We start from the raw sequence: 22,157 nt of genomic DNA on the forward strand, positions 1-22,157 counted from the left end.
GGAGGGGGCTGGTAAGAGAATACAGATATATACATATTTACATATGTGTGTGCACTATTGACATTCTTTAGGTCTTTGAGAGTCTCAAAGAACTAGCTTGTCATTTGTTCCAGGTTCTCCTAACGGGATGAGGGTGGAGATGTAAGAGGGGCAGAGAGGGAGAGAAAGAAAAGTACTGGCTCTCCCCAGGGCCAGCTTCCAGGATACTGCAGTAGTGACCAGGCTGGTGCCCACTGTCCTGAGCCCACTACCAGCAGCTTCCTGGTGCTGGTGGAGCTGCCCCAGCAGGCCGGATACCAGCAGCTCCTCCCAAGTTTCTGAGTCCTCACTCTAGAACTGCTGTTTACATGTGAGTGGGTCCTTCTTTCCAAAGAAGGGGTGGTGGGCAGCTGGAGGGGCCTTTCACCATGTATTGTTGTATTTGCTTTTGATGTATTGTTGATGCTGGGGTTTACAATCCCCTAGTTATCTTGCGGGGAACTTAGTTCAGACAAGCTGGAACATGTCCTATCTGAATCAGGGTTAAATGTCTCGACATTTTGTATAATCAATCTTTCTCCATCCCTTCCTAACCATGTACAGCACAGGCCCGGCTCTCTCTCTCTCTCTCTCTCTCTCTCTCTCTCTCTCTCTCTCTCTCTCTCTCTCCTAGCCCATCTCCTTTATTTGTCAACTCTGTAAGACCTTGTCTTCCTGCAATCAGCACATCCAATGCCACACAACAGCCTTCCTTTAAAAGGAAGCTGCTCCTTGGCTTGTCTGCATACTTCTTTTATTATTATTATTGAATTTTTTTTTACCCATAATGACACCAGGATCATTATATAATCCCATAACAAAGAGGCTTTTGAGACACCAGCTTTTGTCAACTCTAGGACAGAGAATCCGTAATTGCATTATTCGGCTTCCCCCCCATCTTCCCCCCTTTCTTGCTTCACAGAAGCCCAACCTCTGCATCCCTGAAATCCCCACTTTGTTACCTCGGCTTATATTATTTACCCAAACGTTCGCCTGGAGGACCAGTCTTGCAAAGTTGCCTTTAAAAAAGTTATTTTGTTTCGTAATTAAGTCTCGGAGCCCACCGCGATGATTATTCTGGACCCATAAGGCAGAGAACCTGCATGACGTTTTTTCTCGAAGTTTAATTACCGTATGCTAATTTCCTTGCCTACTACGTGATTAATTAAAATCATATTTTCATAATCATTTGGCACTAGTATTGTTTTAGAATTATCATGATCTCCTAAATAGTGTCTGTAAATAAAGTCGCCTCTAATGGCAGCGCGGGAGGCGAGCCTGAGGACCTCTCAGTGTTTGTATCGCGGCGATTGGCAACATAACGGCCTTATTTACATTAAATACGCCACAAGGTTACAGCGCGGATCAACGTCATTTGGATCGCTGATGACTCCCTTAAACGCCCGGGCTGTGACTGATTCTTCACGTCCCGCTGTCCACCGAGATTCACCCGCGAGTTTTTTTTTCTTCACCCCAGAAAAGAAACAGACTTTAAATAGTTTGAGGAGCAGGTAAGAATTACGCGTTTTCTTCTCCCCCTTTCCGCGTCTCTCTCTTCCCTGTCTCCGTGGCAATCGCTCTCTCCCTCTCGGCTGGATAAAAAATTCTTTAGTTAAAGGCAGGAATGCAAAGTAGTGACAAGCGAAGGGGCTGATGTATGTCTCCGTAACGAGTCTGACAATCAGAATGTAGCTCTCGGAGAATAGATAGATTTTAATAAGTGTGTTTACATGAGCTCAAGGTCAGAAGCAAGCTGCGCTGTGTTAAATGGTTTCTTAGTTGCTAGACAGAGAGAAAAAATGGACGACCACACACCATTCTTTGTAGATTATTATATCAAGGGTTCAGTCTCCGGCTCATCAAAGCTAAATGCTGAAAGACCTATCTAGTTGCTGTGAATTACGCCAGGGCGACAATGGAGAGCGTTTTTAATGGTACAATGCATTTCACCTACCAGATAGGGGGAGGCCGAGCAGGGGATGGGATGTCTGCTGGGGTTGGATGATGAGTATCAATGAACGGGGCGATTCTGAAATGAGGTTGATGAAAAGCGAGCCTGCCCTGCCGGGGCTGGGCTGAGAGCAGTTGGCCAGGCTCTGGCGAGTGGGCGAGCGAGGCGCGCGAGCTGGGCGCCCGTCCCCCCTCAGCCCCGGAAAATGATCAAGTCAATCATGTGGACATGTTTCATTATTCATTGAACACAATCTTTTACAACGCTCGGTTTACGTGCCCGAGTTTGCTCCCGACGCCCGCGTTTAATGTTTTAAGGTAAGGCAAACAAAGGTGGTGGGGAGGCCGGGGTTGGGGCTGGGGGCGGCAGGGTGGAGGGGCGCCCGGGTGCCAGGTGGTGGTGGGGGCGGCCACGATCTCCGGGAGGTGGCAAAGTGAGTTTGGACTCTTGGCGTGGTTCCCCCCTTCCCCTCCCCCTCCCCCGCCAGGCGAGGCCTGCAACACGGTTGCTTCTCACCCCATCGCGATTAAAAAATATGGTCTAATTAAATATCCGTGGTTGTGACGTTGGCGAGAGAAGCTGTCAGCGGGGGTTAAGGGGAAAAGAGAGAGAGAGAGAGAGAGGGAGGGAAAAAAAAGAGAGCAGGAGGAGGAAGACCGAGTAGAGGCGGCCACCTGGCATCGAATGGCGCTGGAGAACTTCGGCGGAGAGCCGGACCCGCGCCTTGGCCGCCGCCTCCCCACCGCAGCCGCAGTCCCAGGACCGTTACTTTGAAAGGGAGTCCCCAGGACAGAGCGCACCGAGCGCCAGTGGGACCCGGAGCCCACCCGGCCCGGCCCGCGCCTTCCGCCTGCGCCACCCGCTCCAGCTCGCTGCCGGGGAAACTTTCTGTAGGGTCGGGGGCCGGGGAGCCGAAAGAGAGGGGAGGTTGCGCGAAGGAAACTTCTCCGGCGACTTTATCCGTTTGCTCCAGGGCCGGCCGGGACTGGAGGGGGGGGGTCCCGGCTACCTCCCCCCATCTCAATGGTGCATGGTGCGATCCGCCCTCCACCCAGGAGACACAGGGTAATTGACAACCGTTTTTTTTTTTTTTTAAATCAAAGTTAGCTGATGCTTACGGGTGCCTAACTTGCGGGTGTAGAGGGCCGCCAAGACCTGCCATTTTGTGTTTGCATCTGCTTCCTGAGCCCCAAGAGCCGGGCGAGGCCGGGTGAGGTGCCTGGGGGGGCGAACCCGGGACCCCGGGGCCATAGAGGCGCCGGCACACACATGCGCCCGCACGCAGCACCTGCCCCAGTCCGGTCCAGGTCCCGGGGGCCTGCGGGGGCCTGAGACACAGAAATAAATAAATAAGTAACAGGTTATGGAGGGAAATGAGCCGGCCAGTCCCAGGCTGGAGATGCGAGGCCAATCAGGATGAAGGAGTAGGACCGAGTGTGTGTGTGGAGTGTGTGTGTGGGGTGTCAGCCAGGAGAGGGGAGCACTGGGGGGGTCTTGGGAAAAAGCAAGATGGGGGGCTCATCCTCAGCCCAGCCCACGACTGGAGCGAGAATGAACGTCTCTAATAAGCCTTTCTGTTTGCTTCGAGGCATTTTTTTTTATTTTAAATTTAAGACGAATTAAGGAAAACAGTCGTAGGCGGGATTCGAGATGTATTTTAGGTAAAAATATAATAATATAAAAATAAAAAATAAAGAAGAGGGTTTTCTTTGATGAGTAAAAGTGTCCATATTTCGACGCTCCCATCTGTTGCAATTGGGCAAACAATTTATAATATCGATTATCTCCGCATACATAGATGCATAGAGAAGCGGGGAAAGGTGGAAAGGTGGAAATAGGCGCTGGGGAAGTTAGAGAAAGGAAAAGAGAGAGAGAGGGAGAGAGAGAGAGAAAAAGAGAGAGAGAGAGAGAGAAAGAGAGAGAGAGAGAGACCTTGTCTTCTTCCTTTAACTCTTCTCTTAGGAGGAAATACCCGCAAGGTTTCTCTGGGGACAGGTGGAAAGTTAAGTGCCCCCCCCTTTTCACTCATGATTTGTGAGTCCTTCCTGCTGTCCGCCTCTTGGCGAGCGCGCACTCAAGTCCCTGAGTTCTCTCCTGGAAGGATGGAGCGTGGAAGGCTGGGGTCGGTGCGGGCAGAAGCCAGGGGCTGGAGCCTGGGAGGAGTAGGGCGGGGTCCCGGCCTGGAGCGCGGGTGGCAGCGGTGGCCGGGTTTTGTTTGCAGGATATTGTTTTGTCTAACGGGTGCCTCGCAGGAGACGTGATTCGTCAGCCGCCTTAGTTTTCACTTGAGCGGAAAATGACGGCTGCTACGTGCAGTCCGGGCCTGCGGGGCTCGAGCGCGCGGTGTGTGCAGACTCGGAGGTGCGCGCGGGTGGGCGGCAGGGGGAAATTCTTTAGGGCTAGCGGGCCCAAGCGGGGCGAGTGCGCTCTGAGCTGGCCTGGGCTTCCTCCTGCGCTTCTCGGGGCAGCCACCGCCACCGCTCTGCAATTTAGCAGAAATCCGACAGGGGCCGCGTTTGCTGAGCGCATCCAGCCGGCGGCAGTTGAGAGCCGGGCCGCGGGGCCAGGCCGCTTGTTGTAGACGCCGGGAGGGGGCCGGAGGGTGGTGGTGGAGGGGAGCAGACTGGGAGGGGCTCGGGAAGCGATCTGGGCCTGAGCAAGCCCTGCTCCCTGGCCCTGCTGTACCCTCGTGTCCTCCGGGGAGTTGGGCAGCCAGGCGCGCCCGGGCCTTGGCTCCCCCCCACACACTACAGCCCCCAGGTCTCCAGGCTGGTCTTAGGTGAACTTGGGGTGGGGTGTGCGTGCGCATATGTGTGCGTGCGTGTGTATCTGTGTGGAAAGGGAGGCTAGAGTGGAGACACCCTGTTTTCTTTCCCAGTTTTTAACAACTGGATTTTGACTTTGAGACCAGCTTGTGGCTCACTGCTTGGGCTGGGAGGGGGCCGACCTTTCCCCATCACTCACATCTTTGTTCATTGTTCACTGAGTGCAAGGCAGGCGACTTAGAGCAAAAAGGAGGGAGAGAAAGAGAGAGGCAGTGGAGGGGGAGGAAGAAGAGAAAGAAGAAGGGCGTGGGGGTCACACCCATGTCCCCTCCCGGGTCGTGTGGGAGGGTGAAATAGTAAGCCCACGTATGGAGGGTCGCCAGGAAAGTGGACATTACCGCTTTAATTAACTTCGAGATGCTCCGGCGGCGGGACCTGGCGTAGCCGTGACGCGCCCCCATAAATCTGCCCGACCGGGCTGCTCCAAGAACTCATACAGTAGCAGCGTCAGATCCAACGCGCGCCTCCCCGGCCGGAGTCCATTTGCATAATTGGATCTTTTTTTTTTTTTCCCTCCTTCTTCCCTGAAACTTGTTTGAAAACCCAAATGAAAACCGCGACGACCTGCACACTCAAAAGCAAGTGCCAAGTAAGTGCCCTGTGGTGGCCTCCGCGCGCCCCGAGGTGAGGGCGCAGAGCCCGGGGTGGTGAGGTGGGGGCGAAGGGCCCGGCCCGGCTCGGGTGTGAGCGTGCAGCGGGCGGGAGCATTGCATTTGCCGGGCTGGATGTTCATAGAACTTTTGTTTTTGTCTTTTAAAGAAAAACTCCCACTACTGTCTCTTGACTTTTCTGGCGGGTGAGGTGGTTGGGCCAAGCATATACCTGTGGCGAGACTGAAGAGATCTTGAGGACACAGTTGAGAGTTAGGCATCCTAATTCACTGGGAGGGTGGAGGGTCCCTGTAGCCGCCGCCACCGCTGCCGCCGGCTTTGAGAGCTGAGCTGCGAGCGAGCGAGCGAGCGAGGGAACCGGGTTGGTTGCCTGTCGCGCCGCGCCGCGCCGCGCCGAGGATGCAGTTTGTCGCCAAATGCCTCCCCTATTATTCTAAGGTTTGTGTCTCCGTGTGTGCCTGCGTGAGTGTGCGCGCGCGTGTGTTTTGCTGTGCTTTAAAAGGAAGAAAAGCAACCAAAAAAGGAGCACGAAGGCATCCCTCCTAATCTGCCTTCCTCTTCAGCCTCCTCTATTTCTATTGCTGGAAGAGCAGTATGAGAGCTGTTTTGCCTAAGACAGACAGGGTCACCACCAACAGATTGACAATTCTGTTGGAAATGCTATCAATTCTACAGCAGAGATGCCTCTGTGTGCATGACATGCCTGCTCCACCCCAGTCAGGGACGTGGCTTGACAATCTCAAATTATTAAAAAAATTATAATATGTTATTATTAGTGGTAGTATTTACAGTGAGCAGGATGGAGGGGGAAGTGGATTGCTTTGGAGAAGACACCAGCTGTCCTTCCCATTTCTGAGCCTGCCTGGGAACTTGCTGTGGCCAAGGCGCACCACCCTGCATGGCAGGGGCCTGGGACTCGGCTTTCAGCTCTGAGAGTCACAAGGGGTCACATCCTCCCATAGCCCTATGGCCTCTGCTCTGAGAGAGCCTAGGGCTTTGGCTGAAGGCTGCTTTAGCTATGATGTCATCCTGATAGTGGTGCAAATGTCTCTTGATCCCACCATTGCCCGCCTGGCTGAGTTGCTGGTAATGATAGCACTCTGCCCAGCTCCCTGACAATCACAGGACCCAGAGCCCTAGGAATTAATCACCCCCCCACCTGACCAAAGAGTCAGCTACCCAAAGCAGGTCCACTGAGCCCAGTTTTTGCATTGGTGGGCCCAACACAGATACTAACTAGGTTGCCAGACTCCTGAACTGAGGGTCCGCTGATTTTCCGAAGTTTGGAAAACTTTTGGAAGGCTTTGATGTACAAAGCTTCCTGAATCTGGGGAAACTGGATTATGATAGTGAACCGACATCCATGTGTGGATGTGATGGGTGGTGAGGATCCGGGGTCTTGCTATAGCTATTGTATGAAAAAAAGAACTATGACATTCAGTTCATTAACTGTGACTTTGTGCTTGTAAACCGGATTTAGTGTTGATTTTTAAATAGTGTACAATGATTTAGGATTTCTTTTGATTTACTGTTCAAGTGAAATTTGCATAAATGTGATGAAAATGAACTTAACATCTGGGCACATGAAGAAAGGTTAGTGCCTCATATGTCATCTGCAGAGAAAGTCTTTAAAATGCTTTCACCCTAAACTGGGTTGGGGAAACAGTTCCTGGAGACATAAATGGTAATTATGTAAAACCTGGAGGAAAATGCTTTCAATACATTTGCATTCTCTTGGACCAGTGCTCTGAAAACCCATCTTGTTCTATGCCTGGAGTGTTTAACTTCTGAGTAGGCTTTGGATCCTTACAACTCAGCAATTTAACTGCAGTTCAGGGCTGTCTTCATGGAAGGCTTAGGGCAGGCATGGAGCAACTGTCATGCTGGGCTGGTCCAAGCCAGAGGCCAATAGCCTCCATTATGGGAGAAGATAGGAACTGGTCCAGACATGTGGCCTTACTCATCCTATCTGCCCACTGGGCACTGAAGGCTTGGATATGCATTATTTGCGGAGCCCTCCAAAAGCTGACCCATCAGGTTGTCTCTTCCGCCTTAGGGAATTTCATCAGCTCAGACCTGTGAAACCCACAAGCTCTAAACTCCATCTTACTTTTGGAGTGAGATGAGCTTATCTCCGGTATCAGGAAATCAGTTGAACAGCCTTCCCCAAGCATGGCTGCCTTTTGCTCAAAAGTTGCCTATGAATGGCACAGGTGTTTTTAAAGTGCCTTGAATGGAAGGGGAAAAAGAGAGCAATGATGCTCGTGAGAATATAGATGAATTTGTGTTTTGTTTTTTTTGTTTTTAAAGAAGGGTGGCATAAAAGAAGAAAGCAAAATAGATTTATTTTTCCAGCTTCAATGAGGACAATTATAGCTTCTTAAGATCTTTTGGATTTAGTGTTTTTAATAAGCCTTTTAAGTAAGCTGGAATATCAGCTTGCATTTTTTTTACCATTATTTAAAGTGAGACTCAATGCACATTTAAATCATAAGTGAGTTTTCAGTAGGTCACTTTGGGGCCGGGCTAAGGACAGAAATGCCCTACGCCCAGCTTACCTGCTAGAACTGGAAGTCCATGGGTGCTGAGCCCAGCTTCATCATGTCTTAGTTTAGGTAGGAGAACATTTGCTCTTGGCATCCTGATGTCATCTCTCAGGCTGTAGAGGCTACATTTTGGAGCACACACACACACACACACACACACACACACACACACACACACACACACAAAGTCCTCACCTTGGTAAAGTGTTTGAACTAGCTCTTCATCCTCTCCCTCCTCTTGCTCCTGCCCTCTGCAGTGGTGTAGCGTGACCCTCCAGGTCTGGCTGCTTAAGGCATGGCTGAAGCTGTAGTAGGAGGTGGGGATGGAGGGCTCTCTCCAGTTGGCTAGCCAGACCGAGAAGTACTGTAGGAAGTTTTGCAAAGAGAGGCTCTGCCAAGGAAATGAATTGATTTCCATATCTTGACTGTTTGGCCTACTGTTATGTTACCCTTGGTTGCCCTGTGCATCCATAGAGCCAATAATGTGTGGGGTCAGGAAAAACTAAGATAGGAAGTGACTTTCGATTATTATAATCGGAGTCTCACTTGTGGTAATGGTAGGCGTGTATGTCGTACATGTGTGCTGTACATTCATTCATGCACACACACGTGTAGTGGGGAGGGTGCTACATGTTGGAAGCATCTGTTCTGAGATGATTTTTTTCACCCACAATTTCAGTGTGCAAGAGAGAATAATGAGTTTGTACCTGTGCATGTCAGGTGGAGGGACCACTACAGAAAGAATCGGAAAGCACAGGCATTTTCCGTAGGATGTGGACCCTGGGTGCTAGGACTCTCACATCCTATTTTATTTTGTATTTTCTAAATGTAGGCAGGTGATGAAAGCCACCAGAAGGCCCTGAAGTAGGGCTTCCTCAGGCCAGTCTGTGCTACCCAGAGACTTCTGTTGATTACCTGTGATGGGCTGTATGGTGAAGAGAGAGGGCTGGCTCTGTGGGCTGTCGGAGGTCCTCTGGCCTTTGAGTCACTTTAAAGAGCCTCCACAGGACTCGGTTTTCTACCCATGCTGGTTTGCTGGAGATGCCCTAGAGTAGAGATGCAGGCTCTCTGTACTGCCTTAAGAGCAGATGCCTCTCATGATGAGGCCTTGAGCGAAACCTACCGGAGTAACCTGGGCACCATTTGCTGACCAAGCTCTCTCGAAGTTGGTAGTAGGTGCATTTTCCAAGTGTGGGTGTTTGTCTTGTGGGATGCTGAGCAGCATGCCCAACTGCAACCCACTAGATGCCAGTCCAGTCGCCCCTTTGATTATGCCCATCAGGAATATCTAGACGTTTTCATGGATTCCCCAGGAAGGGGCGTCAAGTCACAGCCCAAGTTGTGCATATGTGAAGACTTGTTCTGGACCTCCTAAAGGGGACATGGAGATTAGTTTTCATCTTACTTCCAGAAAGTATACAGGTAATACACAGACTGGCCTCTATGCCCGGTATACCAGGGGATACAGGGCTGCGCAAGACAAGGGCCTGAGAATCTGAGAGGAGGAAGGTTTTTTTTTTTTTTTTTCATTGTGTAAGAATACATGGAAAAAAAATAAGAGGTCGCCCAGTGAAAGATGTAGGGCTCAATTGCAGTGTTTGTGAATACCAAGTACTCCTTTAAAAGGCCCTGTGGGTGAGAGCTACGCCCCTGGGCCACATGTAAACCAGGGTGCTGAAAGTTGACAATGCTTGGGCATGTGATGAGGCCGGGCACCCCAGTGGCAGGATAATGCCAGTCATTTGCTTTTGAGCTCTTACTATGCACTTTCCTAGGAGGGCAGGTTCTATTATGTTTGTTCTGAGTTCCATGAAGGGAAATGGGGGGGGGGCAACAGGGGTAGTGGTTAGCTCCTTCCTCTACTCTAGAGGTGTGAAGCATACCTCTGTCCCATATTCAGCGCCCCTCCCACACCAGGAGCTGGCAAGAGAAGGCAATAGCATCATAGGCACCAGAGCAAGCCCTGTCCTGGAAGTGCAGGATCAAACAGGTGGGTGGGGCAGATGCTTCCTGGGCAGTGAGTCAGGGAGGCCTGCAACCCAGTTTCTAAGCCCCACCTTCTCATTCCTATTCTCAGTATATGGCTTTCCGATGAGAAAATTAAATGCCTCTTTGACCCAGGAAAAATGAGCACAGTAGGCCTGAGCTGACATTAACCTGAACGCTTTCTACCAAGGCCCTGATGCTTTGATTACCTGGGCCCTGTGTAGTTGGGTCTTTGGTTACTGAGGTGGATGTGTGCTTTTCCTCTGGATTCTATTCCTACTTCTCTCTCCCCCTGATGGCTCTTCCACCAAGACCATGGCCTGCTAGCCCCTGGATCACAAATCAGATAGATTCTACATGTAGCATCACTTCTTTGAATAGCTTGCTGCTTAGTTTGTCTTTTAAAATATCTAGAAAGTTATCTTATTGTTTATGAGAGGTACATGTGACTCATTTTTCTAAGATTTTAATTCTCTCTAAAGACCTCTTCCAGTCTAATCAGCCAAGGTTATTATTAAGGCTGGAGTGGGCTCTATAGGAAGCCTACAGGATGGATGGGGGTCTGGAATGACAAGGCAAAGCCCTCACTCCTTTCTGGGTTCTGGTTTGGGGCTTTGGTGTATGGATGCCAAGCTGTTGTTTCGGCAGGCACACGGGTTCTTGGATGAACATGGCTGGATCTGCTAATTAAACTGGTGTCTGATCTCTGCAGTGCCTGAGAAACTTCAGTCACCAGCATTGCCAGCTGACTGGGAGTAAGGTGTGATCAGCACTGGTGGTAGCCCTCTTCCAGAAGTTCAGGAAAAGTCCGAAAGCTTGAGGAGTGTTAGTCAGGGAACGTGGGAGGGAGAAAGTGATCATATGTGGACAAGAAAGGGTTTAATCTGCCAGCAGAGACCTCTGATGGTGTGTGTGTGTGTGTGTGTGTGTGTGTGTGTGTGTGTGTGTGTGTGTGTGTGTGTTGGGGGATGGGTGGGCGCTGTGCTGGACTGGCTGAGCTGCTCTCCATCCTGCTCTGGGTACCACTTGGGAGTGCTGGGTATTTGGAACCAGCTTTCCTGGAGTGCTCACAGACTTTGAAGGCACTGTTTTTCAAGGAAAAGGCCAGCCACTCATCTGCAATTCTTTTCTTTAGCAGTTGATTTGGCAACTTAATATTTATTTTCTCCGAGTATTCTTTTTATTTAAATTAAAAAAATTGCATCAGTCTTCATTTCCTCTGTTTTGGCTCTTTCTGCTCTTTTCAGATACATTTATTCTGAAAGTTTTTTCTTAAAGGGGGTTGGGAAAAGGCTTTAGTTAAAGTATGTTTTGGAAGGGGAGATAGCATTGCAATATTACTTCTATTTATAATTTCTTTCTAGCATATTTTGGAGGCAGAGAAATGGTATAGGCAGGATGACAGGGACAATTGCCATTTCTACAAGTGTATTGATGAAGCATGCTAAGGCAGTAATCTTCTCCCTTAGCAACTACTGTCACCCTGGGAACAACACCGTGGTCTTCTGAGAGTGACGTAATGGGCCGGGGCAGGGCCTGTCCATCTAGCCAGGGTGATATACCCGATGGTGACTGGCCTGTCTCTTAGGCCATTGGGGTGGGTGTGTACTGGGCCTATTTGGCATGTTTATTCTCTAACCAGTCAAGGAATGTGTTCCAGATCTCAAGGGTATAAAGCATCTTCAAAACTCTCCTGGAAGAGCTGCATGTATTTTGACAGTCTCCCCTTTAATCTCACTGATACCAGCAACTTGGTCCTTATATTTCCCACCCTGTCTTAAAAGATTGACAAGAGCTAGACCCTGGTGAGATGTCATTTGCTGGATTTGAAAGATGGCTGTTCAGGTGAAGGATTTCAGGCCCATGTATGGACCTTGAGGACCACAGGGGTCTGTGGTGAACAAAACCTTTTCTTCCCAAGATGCTATTACAGAGATAAAAATCATGCAATTTTTGATCATTGTCTCCAACTACTGCCTTCAATAAAAATAGTTTGTTCATGGATTTAAAGAAGGTGTCTTCCCACTTGCCCATCCCCAGAATAGACATCCAAGTTGGAATCTACCTCTTGCACTCGGTGAAGTGGAGGCTGGCCTTGCATGATGGTCCTTGGGAAGGGAATGCTTCTTTGTCAGCAGATTTGGATGCCAAATCCAGATGTGAACATTTGTGCATTGATGTGCATGGGTCCTGACTTCCTCATCTTCTCGAAGGTGAAGGAATCAGAGGTTTTTTTTTCTGGGCTGGGGGGGCATGCTGCCTCCTCATTAATCTCTATTATTGGCCAAGTGTTACCCTTTACAGGAACAGGAGGTAAGTTTCAGCATTTCCTCATGAGCTGTGCCATTGCTCCTGAGAGCAGAATCTAGAGGAAACTTTGTGTGCATTTGATTTGCTATTTTTTTTTTTTTTTGGCCAGGGTTACATGGTACACACATGTTGCTTGATATATTGATCTAGGTCTAAGTTCATTTTTGCATAATTTAATATTTAGGCACCGTCTCTCTTTATTCCACAATTGAGATACTCTCCTTACTGAGCTGGAAACGTCCAGTTTGAGAGTGAGAAAGCTTCTTGAAGCGTGGTTTTGCTTTGTTTTGTTTTGTTCCAAAGCAGTGTCTCACAGTCAGTGGGTTCAACATCCACCCCTTCCACCTCTGTGCTGTTGATAAGCACGTCATTTTGATCTTCAAGCCTTCCTGTTCCTATTGGCAGCCTTGGGATAATTCTTTCTTTCTCACAAAGTCAGCAGGATTAAAAGAGAAGAGCCCAGAGACCAGCTATTCAAGGAGTACTCAGGCATCACGACTCTCTGCCTTCTAGAATTTGTTGACTGTTGAAAGTGCACCCAACCTATAGCTGTGGGAGCTGATCATTGCAGAGCCCACAGAAGTGGCCTGCTCGCCTTTGTGCCCTGGCTAGTCCTTCGAGTTATTTACCTGGGGATCAATAAGGATTGGCAAATTGATTTCTTCTGTTTCTGAGGACGCATGTTAAAGGGTCAGCTCAGTTCATAGCAGAGTCTGGGGTGGGGGTGGGGCCTACAGTCTTCAGGAAACAATGGCTTTTCGTCTAGGACATCAAGTGTTAGCACAGGTTCCAGCCCCTCCCCAGTGGACACAGGTGCACACACATGTTACATCACACACGTGCCATTATACATAGACACCATGCCGTACACATCAAATAGAACATGTATGACGAGCCACATGTGTACAAGTGCATGTCCATGTTCACAAACATACATGTTTACTTCCAGAATCATGATGGGAATGTAAGTCTTGCTCTTCCTCTTTTCCCGGCTCCAGGAGCTGCTTTCCTTCCTTCATTTATTCATTCTTCCATTGTTTGATGTGTTAAGTGCCTTAACATCCTAGTAAGGTTGGTACTGTGAAGTACAATGAAACACTGAGCCAGGGTGAGAATTGCAGGGTTTGTCAACCTAGCTCCTGGGGAAGCTGAAGCAGGAGGATTGCGAGTTCAAGGTCAGCATGATGTCAGCTGCTTAGCTAGATCCTTAAAAAGTAAAAAGAGGGCCAGTAGATCCTTGAAAAGTAAAAAGAGGACCAGGGATGATGCTCCATCTTCACTTTCCTAACATGTTTAAGACCCTGCATTCAATCCCTAGATACGATATAAAATGAAACAAAACACAGTAACAATACAAAAGTAGACTAGAGGCAGGAAACACCTCTTAAGTTCTAGGTTCCAGATGAATAATCTCTCTCTCTCTCTCTCTCTCTCTCTCTCTCTCTCTCTCTCTCTCTCTCTCTCTCTCTCTCTCTTTCTCTCTCTCTCTCTCTCACACACACACACACTGAGTTTCATATGGGTGAACATCCATGTGTTGGTTCCTGAAAACTTTAACTCTTAAACATGACGTGCAAGACTGATAAATTGATCCTGTAGCTACTGCGTTCTGGAAAAGCCACCCATACAAGAAGTGAGCAGCTTAAACACAGCTTCTAGAGATGACAAACCAGGCTACCGGCTACCTTTCCCACACTGGAAGGGACACCAAATATATGACAGGGGAATGCCAATGTGGCTTGGGAAGTCCAGTGTCCCAGGGTAGTCTGGGCACTAGATCCTATCTCCTCCAGAGGATGTAAATCAAAGGCCAAGTCCTGAAAATGAATTCCTAGCACCTGTCCCATGCTTAGGAGGTGGACATCCTTGTGTCTGAAACTGTCAAGTGTCATTTATGTCAGTCCTCAGTGTACTCTGCCACTTGTGGTCTTACCAAGAGTTGAGCTGCTGGTGGGGGCAGGTCAGAGCTCTCTGTCCTTGTGTTACAAGGGCTGCCTGTGTCCCTGGAAAAGAACTCTTGGTATCTGCCTTGGGTCTATCTGCATATAGGGTTTCCTAGAAAACACAGGCTCACAAGGTGATGTAAAGTGCCTCCCCCATACTGACCCCTTGGACTCTAAAGGGGGCGGCATGTTCTAATGGCTTATCCTATGTTCCTAGAATGCACGCCTTAAGTACAAGATCCAGGAATGACAGCGAAATCTGACTCTTATCCTCTGTCTCCGAATGGAGACTGCCAATCCCAGATGTCCTCACCTTCCTGCCATTCATGGGCACCACACTGTTTTCTCAAGCTGCCTCCCAGAGCAGTACAGGGACACATTCCCATACCAAAGGGGACACCAAGCCTGAGCAAGGCTCGCAAAGCCAGTCTTGCCTCTTCCCAAGCATATATCATTAGTCTGTGCCTGAGACAGAGATGTTGACATTGGTCATGTGGTAAGGACATCTTGAGGCTGGCTACACCTGGCTGATGTTCTGTCTGCAGAGCTCCAAAGGGATGCATCTCTTAAGGAAGGTGACTCGTAAGTGAACCAGGCCCTTTAAGTCCTCTTGAGGTCCTCCATGCCAACTTCCTGTGGCAGCCCCAGGCCTGAGAATAAGGTCTGGGGAGGGGTGTTGTGACCGGGAAGCTTGTGCCCCCCACACTGGCCTTTCCACATCACTCTGGGATGTGTGTTGTTCTTCTCAGGCATTCATAGAGCTTTTGTGTGTGCCGGGCCTTGTTTGGCACCCAGAAGGGGAGCTGAAACTCATGGTTCCTGCTGCTCTAGAAAGAGCTTGAATTTACTTATCATTCCAATCCACCCTGAATTCTATGAAGGACCAGAGCAGAGGTCCCCTGGGGGGGGGGAGGAGAAGTCAGAAGGTGCTAGCAAAACAAAGAGCAGAGAGAGCTCCAGACAGAGAAGAAGACATATGCAAGAGACCGGAGGTAGAAAGAGCTTGGTGGTTTGAGAAGAAGAAATGACACGGTATGTGAAACACTTCAGAGGATGGTGTAGCCTTTCTTCGCAGGTGAGCACAACTTGAGGGCACACCTATTGGGGAGTGTCTCTTGTTCTCTGTGGTCATCTCTGCTCTGTGTTCCTGCCTGCCATTCAAGGCAGGTCTTTCTTTCCTAGCTTCCTCCGGGCTTCCTTCCTGTTACAGGCATACCTCCAGACGATAGATACCCGCTGGGGATTTACTCTGAGCGCAGCACACTGTGGAGTTAGGAAACAAAGTTAGACGTAAGGCACCAACGATAGACTTCTCTTACATAGCGGGTTGTACCGAGATTCACCGCCACTTCTGCAATGCCTGGCTTTCCCTGCCCTCGTGTTCCCACTCCCAGATGTGGGTGTGTCCTGGGCTGCATGGCTCCTTTGTACTTTGGCTGTACACACCACATAGCAATGTTTTAGGTAGGACAGACCATGTATGATGTAGTTTCTTGGCATTATGACAGGCAAGAGAGACTAGAGACTTCTGTGGGATACTGGCATCAACACACCTACGCTCCACCAGTTGAGTGGAAGACTAGCATCTACAATTATGTGTGTCACATTCTCTACGCCGATTACAATGACTGCTCCTGGCTTTTAGGTAGGCCACACTTCATGTCTTTGTTATCCTTTTAGGGAGTACTTCTGCTTGAGAGAGATGATAGGGGCATTGACTGTAGTTTGCTCTGTTGCTGGCAGCAGGAGCATGCGTCTGGTGTTTGTGCAGTCTAAATGGCATCAGGCGGCCTGGACCAAGCTCTTTCACGTTGAGTGCACTGTCTGATGTTTGTGAAGAGAGAGTTCCTAATTGTGAAATTCTCAGATGCTTCCCCATGTGTGTGTGTGGGGGGGGGCAGTGGCGCCTTTTGCTCTGCACAGCCTGGAGGTGAGAGGTGGGCCTGGATTTCACAGTAGCACCCCAGGAGCCCTATTTCTTGGCTCTGCTTGACTGCGGATCGTCCCTATGTCCCTCTGGTTCCATCTTTCTCTATCCCACCCTTGCTGTTGGGTAGTGTGCTGAACTCCAAGGGTGTTGAGTGACAGCTACAGAAGTGAGTAGATCCCTGTCCTGCAGGGCTCCTTGTCCTAGCATCCTGGACTTTTGAAGAGATCACAATCTTCTCATAGGCGGGGAATCTAGATGCTTGCTTATGACACTTATAGGCCCGTGTGTGTGTGTGTGTGTGTGTGTGTGTGTGTGTGTATCTATATTTATCTACCCATCCATTATCTATCTGTCTGCCTGCCTATCTATCTATCTATCTATCTATCTATCTGTAGACATTGTGAGTGCCTCTCATTCCTAGTCCTTCAGATTTATTACTTACATCGTTGAAGTGGCAATGTGTAATTTAATTTTAACTTTAGTAGAAATGAGTTGCATCTTGGCTCTTTGGAAACTTAACTTTTTCTCATCATTGGGTTTTAAGTGGTTAAATGATTCATAAAATAACTGTAAACATTCTAAATTATCCTTCGTATATACCACATTTCATATCCTGTAATGTAGACACAAACTATTAGAATTAAAATGTAAAGACTCAATATAAAAATCACAGGAATAAGCTCATGATTTCTATTATACTTTTGGAAATTTTGCGTAAATGTTTCCCTTTCCTTAGCAAATTCTATGATGAATTAACCGAGAAAAAGATTAAAGGAACAGAGGGTGGAGAGAAGGCTCAGCAGTTAAGAGCACTGGCTGCTTTTCCAGAGGACTGGGGTTGGATTCCCAGCACCCACATGGGGACTTACAACCACCTGTAACTCAGGCCCTAGAGGATCTGACGCCCTCTTCTGGTCTCTGAGGGCACTGCATGCACTTAGTGCACATAATACATTCATACACATACAATAAAAAGTCAATCTAAAAAAAAAAGTAGAGCAGGGAAACAGATCTTAGTAAACAATTTTCCCCTAATTTTATCTGTTTAACCCTGTGAATACATATTGGTAGTTGTCCACTTACTCTTCTGATTATCATAAGGTAAGTTATATTGAACAAATTATAATTGCTTTACTTTGAGGCATTAGTTGGGATAGTGATTTCACACACACACACACACACACACACACACACATATATATATATGTATATATGATGTTGATATAAATTTATGTGCCATGTATTATGAAATCATAACCAACATTTAGTTCTTTGTCCCTTTAGAAGTTCAGCTTATAATATAAATGGTTTGGGAAACATTTGCCATTTTGTTTTAGACCTCTGTTGCACATTTCCATGTGATTGTTCTATCACATGTTTGAAGAATGACATGACTTTCCTATCCTAAAATAAACAGCAACTAATGTAATAATAACAAACAATAATGCTAATGAAGAAATTATAATTTTTGCTAACTTAGAGGAGAGTGCCAACAATAGGTAGGATAAAATAAAATCAATATTTTGACAGGGTCCTATTATGTCTGGCTCATTAATTTGGAGACAACTTCTCTGTTCAATCCGAAATCGCCGAATGTCAACAAATAGTAGTTTTAGCGTCTACCCTCATTCCAGAGCATTTAATGCCTTCCTTACAAGTATTTTTGGAGGAAAATGATTTTTGATTCTGCAGATGTATAGAAGAGGCATTGTGTAGGTTTTTGTCTTGGGGAACAATAAAACTTTTGCCGTTGCAATTTGTATTCAAGTGATTATTCATTCCAAATTCCAATCCAGCACACTGTGTAGTTTTTCATTTATGTATTTGCCCCTATGACTATCTATGTCTGTATGTGTACATATGCATTCGTATATATGTGTTTCTATATGCACATGTACATTCTTAAAGGCCATATTCATTCATCCAAAGCTTCTCTTACTTTCCCCTTGCTTGAGAGTTTCTGGAGTCTCTCATATCCAAGGGCCAATGATTGTCAGTTAAGGCCGATGCTGGCACTTATTCTGGCTCTTATTGACTGGAGCCATGTGACAGAAGTGATTGATCCATCTTGGACACAGGATTGCTAATTTCCCATTGTACTCATCCTTGCCATATAACCATCCCACATCACCTCAGGTTTCTCATGAGGTATTTCAGAAGGTCTCTGACCCCTGTATCCCCCAGGTTCCCAGCTGTTGTGTTAACATGAAGAGATTACAGCTTTCACTTGAACAAGAGGAGTTTGTATCATTGTGGCCTCCTCTCCTTTGTTTTCTAAACATCACAAAAGCCTGGGCTATAGGATGGCAGCTAATAACATACAGTGCATACGATTGATACTGCTTTAATTGTCTTATTGACAACGCGCTTGAACTTGAAGAAGCATGCTAATATTTATCATCCTGTGAACTCATGTGCATTTTTTTCTGATTCAAGCCATAATTACAGAAGAATTCTAAGCTCAGCTGTCTGCTCCCCCCCCCACTGCCTCACCTTGATGAGGTATAGACAAAAGCTTACAGACTGCTACTCAAGAGAGAGCTCACAGGAGCTCTCCTTCTAAGGGTGACACCCCTATGGATGCTGTCCCTCTAAGGACAACCTGGCTAATTAACACCAAAGCCAGCACCTGGCTGGGAAGGGAGGCAGTGCAATGACCCACATGGGCAGTTACAAAGAGGCCAGTGCTAGCCAGCTGTGGGGCTGCTCACAGGTTTTTGAGAGACAGCTGTGTCTCTCCTTCTGGGAAGTGCCGGTGAACAATTTAAAAAGACAGTGGAATCCAGTCACTGCAGAGGCCACTGTACTGGCTGGGATTCGGAACTCCACCTGACGGGGTGGTTGGATAAGTATGATGAAAGATGAACTCATCCTGGTCCAAGTGATATCTGTCTACATCTCCCCTCCCCACCCTATCCCCACATCCCAAGGGCTCCAGCTCCTCAGACTTCTGTCAAGCTCCTTGGCCCTAACCCTTTACTCTGGCATCCTTACCTGTGACTGGTTACTTTGTGTCCCACAAGTCTACCTCAATCTCTCTCTCTTCTCACACCTGTCTCTCATATTCCTGTCCATCTTTTCCCCAGGGCTTGTCTCTATTAGCTGGGTAGACTGCTGACATGATCTTCGTCCCCTCCCTCATTCAAGTACCATACTTGGGGTTTTTAGCCATCTTTTGGATAACTCCACTTCAGCTTTGAACAGCAACTTGCAAATGGCAGGCCTTTAATAAATACTTTGACAAGATGCCCTCTTCCTCAGTCATCACAGGGATGGGGTTTCATCTCAGATGCACACTTTTCATGAAGGTGTGCACAAGACGTATTGTAGCACATTCCTGTGATCATAGCACTCAGGGGGTCGAGGCAGGAGGATGGAGAATTTAAGGCCAGCCTGGGCTACATCACAGGTCTCTACCTTGAAACAAAACAAAACAAACAAGATGTTGAAAGCAAGAAAAATTCTCTTTCTGTCCATTTACTTCCAGATGAAATTTCAAGTTATTATTTAACATTTACTAAACTTTTAAAACATTAGAAGGCAGGATTATTTTTATTTCAAAGATTTTATCTAGATAAGAAGGGTTTATTAATTTTTGCTTTCTCTCAGAAAAGAACTAGTTTGCCAATGGGAAAGTTTTCTTCCTTCCTCCCTCCCTCCCTCCCTCCCTTCCTCTAAATTTTGTTTTGAGACACAGGTTGCTTGGGATGGCCTTGAATTTTCTCTGTAGACCAGGGAGGACTTTAACTTGTAATTCTTTTTCTGCTGCCTCCCATGTAACTGGGACTATAGGCCTGTAACACCAAACATGGCAGGCTTTACTTTCTTTCATGATTCGTCAAATTTTGTAGAAAGGTTTTTGTTTCCTGATTCTTACATGTAGTTACATTATTTTTCTTAAAAGGATAAATCACACAATATGCTTCATTCCAGGAGATACTTATACTGGAGTAATGGCAAAAAGTAGTCAGAGACAGCAAGGTGGCACATGCCTGCAGTCCCAGCATTTGGGAGGACTGTGAGGTCAAGGCCAAGCATGGCTCTATAGTGAGAAGGATTCGGGAGCTTGTCCTTGACCCTTTGGGAACAATGCTGTGTCATGAAGCAAGAACTGGCAGTCCCATGACACATCCTTTGTTCCATTGTTGGGAGCCAAAGCTGCAGCTGCGGCTGACTCTTAACTCATAAAGAGGTCACCACAGTGGTAGAAGTTCAGAATAGTTGCCTCTGTATCAAAAGTATGTTAGTGTCATCGCTACACTTTCTTCCCCTTCCAGAGACACTGGTCCAGTTGAGAATATTCTTTCTTGTTTGGGGTCTGACCACAGACGTCTTCCCTTTGAGGCCAGTTTTACACCTGTGCCACGCTGTCTGAGGTTGACTGTTCGGTCTCCACCTCTGGCCGCAGTATGGTGGGCACAGAGGGCTCTTGCTGGGTTCTTTGTTACTGCTGAGAGCCAGCTGTGTGGGGCCCTGATTAACAGACAGCTTTGTTAGTCGCTCTGCGTCCTCATCTTTGGCAGCTCTTGATGGGGGTCCCTGGGCAGAGGCGTCGTGGGGACCGAAGAAGATGCCGGCTTGGTGCCCTGATTGGTGAGCAGCTCATCTGACTGATGAGTGAGGTGGAGTAACCCCACTGGCTTCAATGAGACACTCGAATCACTGAGCGTGATTGCAGACAGGGAGAGAGGACCTATGTCACATCCTGTTCCCCTAGTGACTCCCATCTTGGGGAACTTTACGGTGGTTCTCCCGCCACTTGAAGAACCTATTTTCTGAAAGCCTTCGAAGCCCTCACCTTCCTCCTCCCCATGAGTTGACAACAAGCCAGAACTCCTAGAGAAACATAGAGCAGGGGTTTGAATTGAGGAAGAGAAGATTCTCCATTTTCACCTGTTTATCCCATAGAATTCTTCTATGCTATAACATTTCTCTTTTTCCCACCCATATTTTTTGTTCGTTTAGTAGAAAACTAAACCAAAACATGGTTATCATATATATACATATATATATATATATACATATATGTATGTATGTATATCTGCATCTATTAATATAGCCTCATTTCAACTGAATTGTGTATTCCCTGAGACTAACAACATAAAGCCTAAGGAAAGCATCAGGACAAGAGATGGAGCAGACACAACCCTAGTAAGAGAATGAAGACAACTAAGAGGGTGGATCTTCTGGAAAGAACTGGAAGGAATCAGAAGGATATCCCATCAGACTGCTCATCATTCTATGAGAAGGCTTGTTAGGTGAAAAACAATTCGCTATTTAGTTGCTTATTATCGATAACTTTTCTTCAGTCAATGGGGTTAAATTATATCAATTGTTAGTGATATTTTTTCAGTACTGGGCTTCAGAACTGCAGCCTTGTGTGTGTGTGTGTTTGTGTGTGTGTGTGTGTGTGTGTATTGTGGGTGTGTGTGTTGTGTGTCAAGAGCTCTTACACTGAGCTACAGCCCCAAGTCATTACATACACACATACATTTGGGAATCTCATATAACGTGTCCCATCATCTTTACTTCTCCATCCTCCTAGATCTACTCCACCCCTTGTGCCCCACTAAAAGATTAGAAAACACGTAAACAAAAAGCAAACAAGTCCAATTTGTACTGTTCATATAGTCCCTGGAGCACGACCAAACTCCTGGTGGCCATCCTCTTAAAGAAAAGTGAGTCTTCCCCCAACCCCGCCAGTTGCTCACAACCAAAAATACGGAGGTCATTATATTTTAAAATAAAGACCTTAACACTCTCCCAGGGATAGTAGAAGCCGATGTGATGCAAAGCAAGAACTGTTGAAGAATAAAACTCTTGTGACAAGTAGGGGCCTTAGACATAGTCAGAAGTCCCTTGGTATGGTACTCTTGGCATTCTACTTCTCACATGAAGGCTGGTGGCACTTGGTTCTTCTAATTGACCACTGGGGTTTTGATAGCAGCCTCTTTCTATCTGCCTCCCAGTCTCTCTTCTGCAGGGTCTTGGAGACTCTGGGTTCCTCCTGTTCGCCTGCACTGTTTTAGTTATTTTA

General features: G+C 47.4%; 1 protein-coding gene across 3 annotated transcripts in view; it reads left to right on the plus strand.

Annotated features, from left to right (window-relative positions):
- Nucleotides 1-853: 853 nt before the first annotated feature.
- The window catches only part of Znf536 (zinc finger protein 536), a 442,803-nt gene continuing 421,499 nt past the window's right edge, over nucleotides 854-22,157 (plus strand). Inside the window, exon 1 of one of the 3 annotated variants that reach the window (XM_051207054.1) lies at nucleotides 854-1,529. The gene's annotated coding sequence lies outside the window, so the exon portion shown is untranslated. Of the gene's footprint in view, nucleotides 1,530-1,639; nucleotides 2,287-5,048; nucleotides 5,384-22,157 lie in introns of those variants that run through there. The other 2 variants (XM_051207056.1, XM_051207055.1) reach the window with 2 other exon arrangements.

This window comes from Phodopus roborovskii, unplaced genomic scaffold (genome assembly GCF_943737965.1).
Source record: "Phodopus roborovskii unplaced genomic scaffold, PHOROB, whole genome shotgun sequence".
Classification (NCBI taxonomy): domain Eukaryota; kingdom Metazoa; phylum Chordata; class Mammalia; order Rodentia; family Cricetidae; genus Phodopus; species Phodopus roborovskii.